This window comes from Balaenoptera musculus, chromosome 17, assembly GCF_009873245.2.
Source record: "Balaenoptera musculus isolate JJ_BM4_2016_0621 chromosome 17, mBalMus1.pri.v3, whole genome shotgun sequence".
In the NCBI taxonomy this organism is placed as follows: Eukaryota; Metazoa; Chordata; class Mammalia; order Artiodactyla; family Balaenopteridae; genus Balaenoptera; species Balaenoptera musculus.
In genome coordinates, this window is record NC_045801.1 from 7309720 (window position 1) to 7327530 (window position 17811).

At 37.0% G+C, this 17811-nt stretch overlaps 1 long non-coding RNA gene across 1 annotated transcript in view; it reads left to right on the forward strand.

Moving 5' to 3' along the window:
* Positions 1-11785, forward strand: part of LOC118883692 — a 40817-nt gene extending 29032 nt beyond the window's left edge. Inside the window, exons 2-3 of the long non-coding RNA XR_005017075.1 lie at positions 10935-10993; positions 11762-11785. This is a non-coding gene — a long non-coding RNA (uncharacterized LOC118883692). The remainder of the gene's footprint in view (positions 1-10934; positions 10994-11761) is intronic.
* The last annotated feature ends 6026 nt before the right edge of the window (positions 11786-17811 follow it).

Below are 17811 nucleotides of genomic sequence, written 5' to 3' on the forward strand. Positions count from 1 at the left end.
TGTAGCAGATGCCATCTGAGCTTCCCAGACTTAAGATGCTGCTGGGCCTTAGAGAATTTAGTTTAAAAAAATTTTTTTTTCCACTATGGGTTCTTATTTCTGTTTTTGCCCTGGCAGTGAACTTTCATTCTTTATTGCCTTTCCAAGTAGGCTAGAGTTTAACTTCCCAACAGTTCAGAAGACTGACTTCCTCCTTTAGAAATTCTGGAGACGTTATTGGGAGCACATTTATCACCACCACCCCACCCTACCGCCCAGCAGTACACAACCGAGACATTTCAGTTTTCTCTGTAGTGAAGAAGCGTACAAACTTCGTCTCTCGCCTCTCAACCCCCTGCCCCCCCCCCCCAACTTCCTGTTCTCCACCCGGAATGATGTCACAGCTTCTAGTCAGAACTGTCCTCTAAAAACTTGGAGGACTTCAAACCACTGAGCCTATTTGCAACATTCACCATTGGTTATATTTGTCTTACTTTATTGAGTATATTTTCCTGAGTATTATCACTTGCCTTTTCTCTTCCTCATTAGAATGTGGATGCCTTGTGAGCAGGTGCGCTGTATCTATTTTTTGTGTTCCCTCACAGTGCTGAACAATACAGGGCTTTTCTCGCAGGTGGCATTCAGGGCAGACTATTGATAACGTATAGTTGTACAACAGCTCTTTTTCTGAGTTTTGAAAATTTGTTTTCTTATCTCTATTTGTCTTTTAGACACTGGGAAACATTTCTATTTATTGAAATCTTTCTCTTCAATAAAGCTTTGGTATTTTTATCATGTATTAATATTAAACTGCTAAACATCTTACTGTGTTAGGTTCAGTGCATAATTAAACCAAAAGGTAAAGTTCTTGCTAATTTTTTACATGCATATCTTCCTTGATTAGATCATAAGCTTTCTGAGGGTGAGGACATTATATCTTTATAATTACCAGTTTCCTGCCGTCTGTGTCCAGTAGAGCACCTTGCCTGTATGGGGCCCCACTAACAATTTTGTTTTGTTGCAGCAGTGTCTACTATTTGCTTATATCTTTTATACAGATGAGCAAATGACAGTTTGGGTCATAATGTAGCTGCCCAGATGTATTCGTGCTGCAGCACTGATTCTTAAATGCTCCTTTGTGCTAGTTTACAAGACTTACGTGGCCAGAGTGGAGGGAGGTGGCATAGGTAGTTGCTTCAGACACAGGTAGCTTTGCAAGTTGAAGTATAATTTTCAAGCTTGATGATTAGCATGCAGCAAGTATCCCTTCATACTCAAATCTTAATAAACGTGCTTTATTAAGAGCTGACCCTCTGATTTAGCACATTGGAGGCCTTGGGTTCCAGATAGCAGCAAACAGATAGGGCCATTTGCTCTAAGAGCCCAGGGAGTGTTCCCTGGAAAGGCAGAAAGAGTGCTCTGGTAATAGGGTTATTTTGTTAGACAAGGTGACATTGTTTCCTATGAAAAATTTTGTTACATAGCTTTGAAATTCAGTAAGGTAGATAGAAACTGCCTAGTTTAATAATTTGCCTAGCTGAATTTGAAAGACTTTTTAAAACGATAGCCCAGATCTATGCTAAAAGAAGGGTGGGTGTCCTGCACAAAGCTGTGGCACTTCTGCACAGCCGTCCACTCATCCCTGGATGCTCAGGATTAATGTACAATCTGTGTTACGTAACATTTGTTCCATGTTATTCTGCCCTAATGAGAATCAGAGACCATGTCAGCTTTAATTCTGGATGCCCTTGCTTCAGTGTACTTCAGTACAACCTTTTAGTCATTTGCAGATGACTTCTTTATGTTTTAATTTGGAAGAACCACAAACTTCCCAGTGGCCTGCAAATTTAGCAATTGACTATACAGAACAAATGCTTTAAAATGTTAGAGCATTAGTATTTGCCAGTGAACCTGTAACAGCTTATTTCCCCATTCTTTAACTTAGTATTGAGGAAGACGTGTGTGGTCTTTATTGACAGGTCTTAGAAACCTCAGGAATTCTTTACTAAGAAGATATTTTGATCTAGTTAATATTGAAAGTAAAACATTTTTAGTTACTGAATACCGTTTTCTGAAAATGACAGGTTTTTTCCTTAGCATTTGCTTTGAGATTCCTTAGGGGTTACTTTTTTAACCAGACAACTACAGAATTGTCTTCAAGTTCATTTCCAATTAGATATGCTCGTGTACAAATATTCTTGGTTAAAATTACATTGTTGGACGGACCTTCATTGGTCTTGATGGCCGAGTCCCTTTTACGCAGAGGCAGAGGTGGCGTGGGGTGACCCGGAAGTGGGCAGTGAGCTTCGGATCCCAGCGTGCCGTCCTCATTGCATGCAGAGGGCTCTCTGACTGTGGCCCCTTCCGTTCCTCTGGTTAAAACTTTATTCACTGAGCGAATGTGCCTCTATTTGCTGTGTGTATTCAGGGAAAAAAAAAATTTCAGGTTTGAGTATCAGTCTGAACTTAATTACTTTTCAAAATTATGCTTTTTCAGGCTGTCTCTGCCACAGTTTCCCCAGCCTGGTTCATTATGGGTGGACATGTGATGGGTGTTTTGACATTGCCTTCCCCCCCGGCCCCCCAAATCTGTAGCATATGACAGACTTTCTAACAGTTTGATGTTCACTGCTATCTTTGCTCTGGCTTTCCAGCATATTTGGTGAAACAATTTAATCTTTAATCCACTGTTTTTCAAATATTAGCATGTATCAGAATTACTTGGAGGGATTATTAATTAAAATACAGATTGCTGGGCCTTGCGAGAGCTTCTCATTCAGTAGGTCTGAGGTGATGCTTGAGAATGTGCACTGTTTTTCCTAAATTCCCAAGTGCTGCTGGTGCTGCTGTCCTGGGTCCAGGCTTTCAGAGCGCGGAGCTCATCTTACATTCTTTTCCCTGTTCGGTATTATGCCCAGTTAGCGACTGAAGAAAAATACGCATAAAATCCCCAACTTAAAAACATGTAGTAATCCAAAAGTTTGTTTTGAAAAAGGTTTGTTGGAAACCTGAGACCCATTTTTCTTGCAGAGAAAGCATCATATTAATTGTCTAGCCCACAAAACCTATTTGAATACATTTGCAAAGAAAAGCAGAAGGAAAAAATAGTATTGCAGTGGAATACTTGAAACAAGAAAACAGTATACTTGTGGAGAAAAAAAAAATGTGTGTGTTTAATCTTGAGATCTGGTGCTTCAGGAGAAGTAGCCCGAAGAGGACGGGAGAGACCAGGTAGAGACGGGAGGTTCCTGAAGGTCCTGGAATGCCTCTGAAATTCCAGAGATTTTTAGAATTTGCTGGCAGTGGTTCTTATATTTAATTTTACTTCCAAATTTGAGGATTTCCTCTTCGTTGGTGCAAGTGTACTGATCGGGCCACATATGCTTCGTAGAGGTATCGGTGGTAATATTTTCTTAATCAGAGGAATGCAAAGAGACGAGGGATTTCTGAGAGGCAACTTAGCAACACTTGGGCCAGTAGAAGGTGTACTGAGATCAGAGTATGGGAGAGATGTTACTGAGGCGAACTTAACTGAATTATGAGTTGAGGGAGGAGATGGGGAGAGGCTCGAGGAGGGGGAAGAGAAATGAGGAAAAGGAAGGCTACAGCTGAGCTTTGAGCTCCTCAGAGGTGTATTGTTAACTTTGTCTTTTACCCAAGACAGGAATCTCCTTCCTGAGGAAGAATGGGTGATTGATGCATCGTCAAGGCCATCAGCCGGGTTCCTCTAAATGCGAGTTCAGTTGTTTTGAAGAGAGGGATATAGGAAGATGAGAGGCTGTAAAATCAGCCACATTTAGATCGGGAACATTTACAAGATGTTTGCTTACATTGCCATAAATTATTTCAGTGAAAAGAACGTCACTTCTGCCTTTTCCCTTGCAGTTTAAACTTTGTCTCAAAATACTTTTTGATTTGACTTTTGCCTCATTTATGTCAATCATTGTAAGTCCTGCTTTAAACCGAGTTTTCAGTTCATGTAAACATCCTACACTCAGCTGTAATACATGGATCGGCTGGGAGGTGGATGTTTACTTCAGCTGACTTGGAATATCAACCATTAACATTGATGCAGGATTTGGCAAAAATAGTACACAGAGGCTTGATTTCTTTTTTAATGTAATAACTATAAATTTTAATTACTGTCATATCTTTTCAGTTGTGTTATTGTATCTCTAACGTGACATAAGACTCTGGGGTTTGGGGCAAAAGAATGTCTTGTTTGGTCGGTGACATCACACTTGTAGCCCTTTCAGTGTGCCCTGACCAGCAAGGGCTCCGGTGTTAGACATGTGTAGCCACCTGGCCTCTGCCAGTCAACTTGGTATGTGATTTGGAGGAGGGAAAGACGCTGTTTCACACCCTGGTGTTTTTCTCATCTGCAAAATAGGTATGGTATCCACTTCACAGGGTGCTTGTAAGGCTCGACCTCTGTGATGAATGCAAAGTGGTTCATTAGTCAGTTCCTGTCACGTTAAGTCCTGATAAATGCTAACATGCTAGCTGTTGTTAATGCCAGCTATAATGCCTAATAATAGTACATGGCATATTTTAGGTGTTCGGTAAATAATTGCTGTTATGTTTAAAGTAGATCTAACTCATTTTTATTTTAGCAATAAAGATGATACCAACTTTCTGATTTGATGGAAATGGTTTGAATCTTTGAAATCACTGTAATTTAGTGGTAGAGTTTTGAAGCCCAGCTTCTTGAACTCATATCCTGGTACTGCCGCTTACTAGCTATGTTATTTTGAGGAAGTTATTACTCTCTCTGTTTCTTCTATCTGCTAAATTGGGATTTATAAGAGTACCTACCTAATAGGATTGTTATGAGATTAAATGGATTAATATTATAAATGAGTTAATACCAGTAAAGTGTTAGAATAATTCCTGGTACATACTAAGCTCCTGAAAAATGGTAGCTATTATTGTTATTACTATTATTATTATTTTAAACATGTGTTTGTCATCCTTTTTTTTCAGAGTATAGTTGTGCCATACATTTGTAAATAAAGACAAGGTAATACCTGATAACTAGTTCTAGGTATGAATTGTTTGATTTAAATGATACTTTCATATTTCATGCTTTTATTGAAAACACTCTACTTAAAATTAATTTTCTGTAACTTTGTTTTTCAACTCCATGAAATCAGCTCTACTTTTCTTTTTTTGGTGACACATCCACATTCTGTACAGGTAAAACACAAAGCAAACAACAACCACAAAATGAAAATGACTTAAGTACATATTATTCTTTCTAGCAGCTTGGCGAGTATCCATAAACTCTTATCTGTGCCTAAATCCAGAATTAGAATTCACGTTTGCTGCTTCTCCTCTGGAAGATATATATGTGTTATGAAAAATTCACAAATAAAAAATGTGAAGTCAAGGCAGGGAGACTTGTTCTTGAATAGGTGAGTGCGATCTTTCTAATTGTATTCTATTTGTTCAATATACTAAAGTTTTAAAATTTTCTTTTTATTAAGTGGGAGCTGTTCTGTTATGTACTTGGATGTAAAATGTATATTTCAGTGAGTTCCACATGTTCATTTAAAACTTGTCAAGTGCTTAGGTTATTTTCTAATTTATAATACTTCAAGAGAAATATTGCAGTGCATTATGGAAGCATCATATAACCTACGGGTAGTTTTATGAAATATATTTTTTCAGATTAAGCATATGTGAGAGTACCCCATCAGTTTACCTTTGAACCTCAGTGAACAAAATATAAAATTTTTCTTTCATATTCTCCAATATGAAAAAATATTTAACATATCATGTGGTTTAGGCTCCCAAATGGCCTATAGGTTAAATTCCTAATTTATAGTGTTTTTTAATTTATTGCTTTTTTTCTTTTGTTTAATAGCCCTGTATCTATATCTTTATATTCCGTACTTTCCTGATTATATTATGGGGTCTTTGCTCATTTGGGCTATCAGCTTTGCCTCACTTTATCACTTAGAAAAAACTCCACATGAAAGTTGAGTTATAGTTGAGTGAAAAAATTTTTTTCACTTTATCTGCTTTTAGTTAATACAGTAAATGATTCTGTTATACTGAGCTGTCTCCCACCCTTTAGAAAATACATGCCTTGATTTCTTTAAAAACCATACATTTATTAGAAATGTAAAAGAAATTTTTTTCTGATGAACATGTGCTTATCAGTTTTAAATGTTACAGAATCTGGGTAAATGTTAAAATGTCCCCATTTTCCCCCCTTATTTTCCAATTGTCATTTTTTATTTAATTGATTGATAGAGCACATAATATAAAGTTGGATTTTTCAATAATATTTGAATATGTTCTGAAATTAAACTCCAACTATTTTCTATCAAGTTTGAGGATTTGCTATCTCTCCTCATAATTATTTGCTATGCATTTGGCGTAAATTATTTAACTTCTTCCTGTTTCATTATATCTTTCTCATTTCATTGGTTCCCAATAGTAGGATTTTATGGTTCCAAACAAATGTGTCCTATGGCTTCAGTAATCGAAAAATGTCAGTTAAAATGGGGAATCTGATACACATGAGTTTACCTTTTAGTTCTATTCATTTCAGTTTTTTAAAAAAGCAATTCTACCATTAACATTAGCCTTAACTTCCTTTAATTTTATGGAAAAGAACACATCCCAAGGGTGTTTGTATAATTTAATACACATTATTCCTGTGAGGCTGAGTAAAACTGTTCCGGGAATCAAAATCTTAGCAGTAGAACCTGTTCAGTCACTTAACTGTCTGTCTTGGGACTAACCAGATGCAATTATAACTGGCTTAAAAGTTCTGACCTTTTCCTTGCTTATTTCAAAGTGATTCTTTAAAGACTGTTAAGCTGTGTGTTTAGTATTTATCCTACTGTCTAAAAATATTTAAAAACAGGGTTTGGGCTGTTTGTTTTGTTTTTTAAAAGTAGTTTGAGAAAGTTTCTTTGCTACTTGTTCTTCATACAGATTTTATAGGAGTTCAAATTCCCTGGGAAAATAAGGGTTTTTGTAGGGTTTCTTTGATTGAAAAAGTATAAAAGGTCGCTAAAGGTATACAGTTGTCTTAATTTTGACATAAATTTTCCTTATACTATAGGTTATCTCTGAAAATTTTTGTTTTGGGTATCCTGTTTATATTTAATAATTGTTGTTTAAAGTTATGTTGTAATATAGTCAGTAGCACAAAAAGATTCCATGTTAACCAGAATACTGGGTTATATTCAAGTAAAGGTATGAGTATGAATGAGAAACAGAGTTTGGGAACTGGATACTGGCAAATCCTTAATTTTCAGATAACTTTCTTTGTTTGTTTGTTTTTTTTTTTCGAAATTAACAATAACTCCTTTTTTAAAAAATATTTATTAATTAATTATTTATTTATTTGTTTATTTTGGCCACACCAGGTCTTAGTTGTGGCGTGCGGGCTTCTTAGTTGTGACATGCAGACTCTTAGTTGCGGCCCGCATGTGGGTTCCAGTTCCCTGACCAGGGATCGAACTCGGGCCCCCTGCACTGGGAGCGCAGAGTCTTACCCACTGGACAACCAGGGACGTCCCTTCAGATAACTTTCTAAATGTGTGGTCATTCATTCTGTAATGTTTAGAGTAAACGTGAAGAGTATATAAAAATATTCTCTTCACATTCACATACCACGGCCTGCCTTTTTCTTACACTCTGAATTATTAACAGTGGTGATCCTTCCAAGCTCTGTTGTGTTTTTACACACATATACCTTGGTGATATGGGTGGGATTTATAATACCATGAAATCATACTGTATATATATCTTATACTTTTTTTCATGCATTGGAGAACTTTCCATATCTATGCATCACATATTTTTTTTTTAGTTCCATATATAAATATACCATAATGTACTTTTTTCCCTATTGGTGGAGCCATAGGTTGCTCCAGTATTTCACTGTTCTAGGCAGTCTTGCAAAATACAGAATGTTTTGATTCATATTTTGTGTGATTATTTCTGCAAAACCATTTGTAAAGGTATAATTGCTGTGTCAAGGAACATGTCTATTTAAAATACTTACAGATACTGCAAAATTATTCTCCAAGGAGTCTGTGCCAGTTTATACTTTCGCTAGCCATGTAAGAGAGTGCCTGTTTCCTCACATCCTTGCCCCAAAGCATTACCATTCGTGTTCATTTTTGCTGATCTGATGGTTGCAAAGAAGTATCTGTTTTTATTTTCATTCCCTTGTCTAAGAGTGAAGCTAATATCTTTTCACATTTTCATTGGTTTTCTTTCTTTCATTTATTTATTTATTTATTTATTTATTTTTAAATAAATTTATTTATTTATTCATATTTATTTTTGGCTGTGTTGGGTCTTCGTTTCTGTGCAAGGGTTTTCTCTAGTTGCGACGAGCGGGGGCCACTCTTCATCGCGGTGCGCGGGCCTCTCACTGTCGCGGCCTCTCTTGTTGCGGAGCACAGGCTCCAGACGCGCAGGCTCAGTAGTTGTGGCTCACGGGCTCAGTTGCTCCGCGGCATGTGGGATCTTCCCAGACCAGGGCTCGAACCCGTGTCCCCTGCATTGGCAGGCAGACTCTCAACCACTGCGCCACCAGGGAAGCCCTTTATTTTTTTGATTGTATGTTCATGTCCTTTGCCCATATTTCTTTTGGTTTGTTAATTTGTTCTTATTGTTTTTTAGGAACTGTATGTATTTTGGATTTTTTTTTTCTTTCTAAGTTATTAAATGTGTTGCAGATACTTCCTCCTAATCTGTCATATGCTTTTTAAAACTTTATTTTCAGTCATTATGTAATTTTTGGTAACTTCTGGGTTTTGTTGTCTTAGGAAGGCCCATTCTACCCTCAGTATTATAAATACATTATACTGGGGACTTCCCTGGTGGCGCAGTGGTTAAGACTCTGTGCTCCCCATGCAGGGGGCCCAGGTTCGATCCCTGGTCAGGGAACTAGATCCCACATGCATGCCGCAGCTAAGGAGCCCATGTGCCGCAACTAGGGAGCTGGTGAGCCACAACTAAGGAACCCTGGAGCCGCAATTAAGGAGCCCTCATCATTTCAAATTTTATTTTTAGTTACCCAAAGATTTCTTTTAAGACATTTATTCTGATCAATTTTTTTAAATCATAAAACTCATATAAAAAGGAAAGTCTGTTCTATCAGTTCTTCATCTTTGCGTTAACAGCCCTTAGACCTTGGGTGTTCCCCTGAGTTTGTCACTCATTTTAATACATCTGTCATTATTACTGTCTGAGTATTCATAAATACCACCGTGTATATGGAACACCTATTACGGTACAGGTACTTATTACTTTCGTAATGTTCTCATCTAACCCTTGCAGCAGCCCTTTAGGTTTAGGGTAAGTGTTATTAGTATACTTTACAGTTCAGGAAACTGGGGCTCAGGAAAGTTAAGTCGCTTATAATCACAGAGCAGTTAAAGCGATGGAGATCCCTGACCTCTGAGCAAGTGTCCTGGGTACCATAAGTGGTTCATATATGCAGGCTGTGGGTCTCAGGCATTTGTGGAGATTAAAGAAATAAATGCATGGGAGAGATCTACCCTCAAATATACAGTCAATCTAGAAAGGAACATCTCTAATTTTTTAAAGGTGTGTGATTAAGTGTGTGATTCTAATTTTCATACCTTTCAGAACCAGTGTATGCTGTGCTACCAAATAAATGCTCACTTTTGTCCTTTTCTTATTAATAAGTTTGCTGATATTCTTTGGCTCCTGTCAATTTTCATATTGTTACTGTTGTAGAATCAATAGGATTTAACTGGGTCTTCACTTTAAGGTGGGAAATAAACGCAGTAGTACCGAGAATGTTGCGTATCCATTCTCTCCGTCTGTATGTTAAACCTAAACCACAACAGGTTTACTGTGCTCATGTGCACTAGCCATGAGCAGAGTCATCTACATTAGAATTCCAGTCAGTCTGTTTTTTTTCTTTTTCGAAGTCTTAATAGTCGTCCACCTTGAACCTTTAAAGTATGTTTTTAAAACTGCACATATAATAAGAATGATAGATTTTTTTAAAAATCTGATATCATTATAATTTATTAGGAAAAGTGCAAACATGTTAATAGAAGCATTAATAGAAGAGACGAACAAAATTTATGGAAGAAAAATTTTAAAAATAGACAAATGAATAATTTTCAATCTCTTTAGTGATTAATCAAAGACATAACTGGGCAGATAATATTTTTTGTGTAAAATTAGCAAAAAATCTAAAAAATTATAATATTCAGTGTTATTAAAGATGAAAAGAAATTAGTGCTCATGATACACTGTAAGTAGGAAAATTCTAGCTGGAGTTTTGGAAATATATGTAAGAAGTTTATTTTTTAAAATATCTTTTATTTCAAAGATTCCATTTATAGAATATATTTTAAGAAAATTTACGTATGCGTTAAAGGTAATGTTGATCTGCATTTTTAATATGAAAAGATATCCAAAACAGATTAATAAGAGCAAAAAGTAAGTTATAAAATAGAATAATGATAAGAGTTTTATTATGACCCTAAGGAAGTTATTTCAGCTTTTTGTTTCCACACAAGCATTTAAAGTCTTCGTTTCAAACTAAACAATGAACAGTCTGTACTGTTTACTTATGTTTAAAAAAAACGATCGAACAGATCCCAGGCAGCTCAGACAGGGCAGGTAGAAGGTTCCTAGGGCTGACGTTAGGAAAACTAATCCACGTGCTCAGAAAACTTGATGTAGCCGTGCCATACAGGAATGCGTGCTGTACAGTCGTAGGTAGAGCTCTGGGTAGACCGAGTACCAGTCTTCTCTGAAGTTTTCAGGGTATCTGGGATTTGAATTCATGCCGTGTATTTATTTTCGTATGTAATAGGTTGAGTATGTAAGAAGCAGTGTTCATAAAAGCTGGCAAACCTGTTTTACTTGTTTCTCAGTCTTTTCAGATCATTGCTTATAAAACACTGACATTTACAGTAAATATCTTGTTTTAAATACAGGCTAACCCTATCAAACCTTGTGTCCTTGCGCTGCATTCATTTAATGACCTCGCCCTTTGGTAAGTTGGCATGTGGTTTGAGGTGGCTTTCGGTGATGGAGAGTTTGAAGGAGTTAAAGGGAAAAGCAGGAAGAGAATAACATTTTCAGGGAAACATGATCATACGATGGACAGGCCCTTGAGAGAATAAGAGATTATCTCTATCTTTATTATGTGACCTTTGGCGAATTCCTGAAGCATACTCACTTCATATGCCTTGTATGTAAATGAGAACATTACAGTTTTATAAGTCCCTTTATCTCTGTGACTCCAGTGATCTGTTTTATTGTGTGTTTGCGTATGTCAGTAGCTCACAATATTTAGCAGACTGAGTTCTAGGTTAAACCACCTGGATTCATCTGTAAAATGGGGTTACCTGTCTCCTAAATTGCAGTGATAATTTAATTAGATAATCCAGATAATCGCTTAGCACACTATCTGGCACATACTAAGCCCTCAGGAAATAACTCACTCTTCAAAACTCAGTTCAAATGTCTTAGTATAACCTGGATCTTGGACCTTCCAGGTAAAAGGGAGAGAGGGTTCTTCTCTTTGTGTCATAAATATGTCTTTTACTATCTTCTAGTTTAGCACTATCACTGGTACTAAAATTATCACTAATTTATTTACACGTGTAGTTCTCCTCTTAAATTATGAGCCCCTTGAAGACAGGAACAAGTTTGTCTTCATAAATTCAGTGTCTGACATGATAAATTTTGTTGAAAGAAGAAAATTTTATTCTTGTTTTTATTTTATTTTTATTATTATTATTATTTTTTTTTTTTTTAGTTGCGGCATGCAGGATCTAGTTCCCGGACCAGGGATCGAACCCGGGCCCCCTGCATTGGGAGCGCAGAGTCTTAACCACTGGGCCACCAGGTAAGTCCCTATTCTTTTTTTTTTTTTTTTTTTTTTTAATGTATTTATTTATTTATTTATTTTTGGCTGCGTTGGGTCTTCGTTGCCGCACGCAGGCTTTTCTCTAGTTGCGACGAGCAGGGGCTACTCTTTGTTGCGGTGCACGGGCTTCTCATTGCGGTGGCTTCTCTTGTTGTGGAGCACGGGCTCTAGGCACACGGGCTTCAGTAGTTGTGGCACGTGGGCTCAGTAGTTGTGGCTCATGGGCTGTAGAGCACAGGCTCAGTAGTTGTGGCGCACGGGCTTTGTTGCTCCGCGGCATGTGGGATCTTCCCGGACCAGGGCTCGAACCCGTGTCCCCTGCATTGGCAGGCGGATTCTCAACCACTGCGCCACCAGGGAAGCCCAGTCCCTATTCTTGTTTTTAAATACGGTCCCCTCCCTCTCTCAATGGAAGATAAGCTTGGAGCAAAGGTGTCTAGTAGAAATGTTCTCAAAAATCCTGGGCATGTTCTCAAAACACGTTTTTTTTTTTAACAGCTATTTAATTGCCACTGTACTGCCAAGGATTAAATCAGTTTTTTACTTTGCTTCTTCACAGTGTTTTCCTTATAAAAAATTAAAGTAAGAAAATGACTGCCAGGTGGCGAAAACTGTCCACTAAAGAATTGTATAAAGGCATCATAATAGCAGTATAAAAGAGCTGATCTTGGAATCAAGGCCTTGGGTTCATGTTATAGCATCTGCTACTTCCTAGCCATATGACAGTGATCAATGATTTTATCTCTCTGGCTCTACAAAGTGGGAGTACTTCATGTTACTTGTAACAGCAAGAAAAACAGACCACAGGGTGTGAAGGGTTACAGTTAGTCCTCTGGTAGTGCTCTGGTTTCACAAGTCTTTTCTCAAGTTCTTAGAATGATTAATAGGCGGTAATATTCATGCAGTACCAGCACTATGCCTGCTTAATAGAAGACACCCAATTATTTCTTGAGTGGAGTTAGTTTCAGTTGATACTATACCCTTTAAATTTGAAAAAAGCCAACTTATTTTACCATGTACACAGGTGTTTACTGTTAAAAGTGTTTAAATTAATTGTACCCTTGGTTACATGTTGAAAAACAGAACTGAAATGTTAAGTGGTGACCAAGTAATTATACTTCCATCATGCTAATGTTGTAGGGAAGAATAAACAAAAATCAAACAGCAAAGGCATACCCAAGAATTAAGTTGCACAATTAAAGGTTAATATTTTCTCAACACAAAAATGCAGGTCTCTACTTCATCCTACTCTCCTACAGTTAATTTTTGATAACTCGAGACACACACTGAAAACATTAAAGCCAACTAGGTCTTCACTGATTACATTTTCCTTAGAAAAAGTGGAAGTGTAGAGAGAATTATTCTTAGTAGTACTGACACAGATAAAATTGGCTGGTTATTAGATGCCTTTCAGTGTAGTCGTTATGGTATATGAAGCTCTGTGGCCTATGAAAGTTTTGTCCAAATCACTTCCCAGTTGACTCAAAATCCCCCACTTGTAAGTTCTCTTTTCCCTGTTCTTACTGGTTTTCTACCTTCATACCTTTTTACGAAATAAACATTTTCTTCCAACTCTGTTTGTGTTTTCTTCATTTGTTCTGCTTTTCAAAGTGCATCAATTAGTGATTGAATTTTACTGCAGTGTAATAGAAAACTGCAAATCAGTGGCTTAAAATGGTGGTTTATTGTTTTACCTTCTCACATAGTTTGTTTCCAGGAATCTTGGTGGCGTGGCAGACTGAATTCACATAAACCTTGCTACCACCACCATCCCATAGCTCCAAACTCAGAAAGATGCCAAATAAAACATAACCTATACACGCAGCTGACTGCAAAAGAAAAGAAAGGAAATACCAAGTGCCAGAAGTGAAGAGAAAACAAAGCCAAAGTAGTAAACGGAGGCACTGAAAGCAACTCTGACCTGCAGGATTATCATCTTGGCTGAGAGCCTCACCAGGGAACTCTGGGACTTTTAACAGTGAGACATGACCTGACAATGCAAGGAAGGTGGGACTGAGACCTCTGCAGGAAGCCAAGACCCTAGAAGGTACTGCAGCCTCAGGAAGGGGGGCGCAGAGCTCTGCACAGCAGCCTGGGGGCTGCAAAGCAGCTTCTGAACCTAAGACTAGGTGGAGGGAAAGGAAGATTTCCACGACAAAGAGCTGAAATGTCCGTTACAGTCTTGCTCTCACAGTATCCAAGCTTAGCTTAAAAATTATTGTGACCACCTCCTTAATGTGCAGGGCACAGTAAGGTGCTGGTGGTAAAGCAATGAATAAAACAAACTTCTGCCCTCTTGGGGCCTCTCTTCTAATGTCACTGGGAAGAAACTATTATATATTTCAGACACTTGATAATTTTTGAAACGACAGGAATAAGCTAGAATACAGCGTAAAAGAGATGGAAAAAAAATGAAAGATTCACACAAGTAAGATCCAGTGTACATATATATTTTAGGAGTTTTAAGCAGGAGGAAATAGAACGGGGGGTGGGGGGAGGCAATTGTGAACTGACCTAAGGCAATGTATTCGTGTACAACCCTTGGTAGATAATAGTACCCACTGAATACCCACCCACCCCAAACACACTCCTGCCCCCAGATCGCCGCCTAACAGCCAGGTTATAATGAAGGCAGTTTCTCACCAACTTCTGTCACCAATACAGATACTAAGTAAGCAAAAAAAAAAGAAAAAAAATCTTACTGCCTGTTCTGCAGGCTTAAGGAAGTTGTTCTCTGCCCTTTGAGATGCTCTAACCACCTTGCCTGAAAGTTCCCTTCAAGAAGCAGAATTCTGTCACCCTTAACAAAACCTGTGTTCATGGCTGGACACTGAGGACCTTTCAGGGGATTATATTAGGACCTCTTCCCAAAGGGTAAGGGCTACAGACCAAGCTGGATTCTTCGTCCTGTTCTTGGAGGGTGGGTGTGCAACTCCACTTTTAGCCGATCCACATAATCTTGAAAACCTTTAACCATTGGGAGCCAATTTTTGAAGTTCATCATTCTAGTTAACAGGCCACTAATTTCACCAATAAAAATTTCTGACCTTTAGTATGTAAATTAGCAAAGCATTATATGTTGGTCAAGAGACAGACAACAGTACCTAGGAAAGTTGCCTCTGGATTATGGATTCTCTAATTAAGAGTGTGAGCTGATCATCCTGGACTGTACTTTCTTGGTCAGAATACTAGCAGGACCTACGTGACAACTTTACATGAGTAACTCGTGCCACAAATGCTGGATTATTTAACTGTAAATTACAGATAATCTTAACAGCTACATTGGAAGAGATAAGTGGCTAAGAAGCTTCCAGAATTGATCAAAGACATTGTATCAGGAATGATATTTGTCTTGTAACAGAACCAAAGTAAGAATGGTGCTTAAACTGTTAGGGTTTACTTTTCTTTCACATGTTGGCTGTCCAGGTGTCCAGTACAGTAGCTCCATAAGATCAGTGGGGCTCCAGGCTTTTTCTGTTCTTTACTTATGACCCACCATCTTTAGTGCGTGGTTTCCATCCTCGTGAAGAGATGGCAGCTGCGGTGCTCACATTCCAGATAAGAAAGAAGAGGCAAGGGCAAGATACACTGCAAATATGACAAAATAAAGACTTTCCAGGAAAAATAAGAATTTGTTACCAGTAGGCATACACTGGAAGAAATGTTAAAGGATATTCTTCAGGCGGATGCAAAATGACCCCAGATGAAATCTAGAAATGAGGGAATAAATGAAAAGCAATGGAAATGGTAGATGTGTAAATGTAAATATAACTAAAACTGGGGGATTTAAAATATCTGTAGAATTAAGATGCATCATACAATAACAAAAGACACAGGGAGAGTAAATGGAGTTAGTGCTATCAGGTTCTAGCAATTGGTAAGTGATAAAATTAATACTGTTATTAGACTGTAAAGTCAAGGAGGCATGTTATAATCTTGAGTTGAGCACTAAAGAACAATAGAATGTGTATCTAACACTTTAATAGAGGATAAAATATAAGAAGGCAAGAATGGAAAAGGGAACATAAAACAGGTCAGATTTTTAAGTTGCAAAATATAAACCCAAACATGTAAAGTGATTCATTACTTGAATTAAAGTTGAAAAATTATCAGCTGAATCAATATCCCACTACACACTTCTTACAAGAGACACAATTCTAAGATCACATAAAACAACCAAATGGAAACAGTGTAACTATAGTTTTATCGGGCACAGAGATTTAAGGCAAGAAGCATCTCTAGAGATAAAAAGGACATTTTAAAGTGGTAAAGGAATTAATGCACACAAACCACACAATCCTAAATGTGTTCGTTCCTAGGACAAATGTAAAATATATAAAGCAAAAGTGACAGGAGAGGGGAAATAAGTAAATCCCTAATTATAGTTAGTAACTTTTACACAGCTTCTGCAATAGCTGATAGAATACTCAGACCAAAAGCAAAAAAAAAAAAAAAAAAATCAGAATACAGAAGATCTGAACAATACCATTACTAAACTTCAGCTAGTTTATGTATGCTGAACACTTGATCAAAAAGGCATAATTCAGTTCTTCAAGTACACATGAATCATCTACCAAAGTTGACCCTATGCTGAGTCATAACACAAACCTCTACAAATTGTGAAAGATCAAAAGCCTTCATTCTATATTCCCTAACACTGGAATTAAGCTAGAAACCAGTAACAAAAAGATGGCTAAAGAAACCCCAACTGCTTGGAAATTAAGTAATACATTTGAAAACAGTATCTGGATCAAAAAAAAAAACATTTTAAAATATGTTGAAGTGAACAGTAACAAAGATACTAAAACTTGTTTCAGCTAAAGCAGTGTATGTAGGGAAATTTATAGCCTTAAGTGTGTATATTAGAAAAGAAAAAAGGTTGAAAATCAATGACCTAAACTATTTTCAGGGAGCTAGAAAAAGAAGAAGAATGAAAAAAGATTTAAGGTCAATGAAATAAATAACGTACAACAAAGAAAGTCAACAAAGCGAAAAGTTTGGTTCATTGAAGTCTAATAGCAATAATAACCGCTATTGTTTAACATTATATTTGAGATCCTAGCCAGTGAAATGAGGCCTGAAATAACAGCCTAAGTTTTGAAAGGAGGAAATAACACTTTATAGACAACTGCTATTGTGCATAGAAAATTCAAAGGAATCTATGAACAGAATAATTTATCAAGGTCGCTGGATACAAAGTCAATATACAAAGACCAATTGATGTCAGAAACAAAGAAATAGAAGTTGTTAAAATGATACAATTTACCCTAGTGTAAAATATCAAATACCTAAAAATAAATTTTTGAAAGAAAATCATAATATTGAGAGAAATTTGAAAAGATATAAATGTTTGGCTTGTTATCTAACTTCACAGTTACCAAAATCCCAGCAGGATGTTGAGAAATCAACTGACAGAAGTGCAAAGGACAAGACTATCCAAGGTAAACAAACAACAACAAAACTGAAAATATTTCACCAACAGATATTAAGACCTGTTATAAAGCTATAGTTATAATTATGACTGTAAAGTTGGTTGGCATAAGGATAGATAAGTAGACCAATGTAACAGAAAGCCTAGGCACAAATCCACAAATATAGATGATCTGATTTATGACCAAGGGACATCATTGCAATGGGTGAAAAGATGGTCTTTTCAATAAATAGTGCAGAGTCAGATATCCATATGAGGAAAAAAAAAAATTATCTAGACCCCTTCCAGACGCAAGGCAGAAAAATCAGTTCCATATGGAATATAGTCTAAATGTGAAAGGAGAAATAATTAAAACATAGGAGAATATCTTAATGATTTGGGGCAGGCAACAATTAAAGCACGTAGAAGCATAAAGGGAAGAAGATTTTAAGCTAATCTATGGTGATAGGATCAGATAGAGGTTATCACTACCCTGGCAAAAAATTTTTTCTTCAATAAAAAAAGCAAT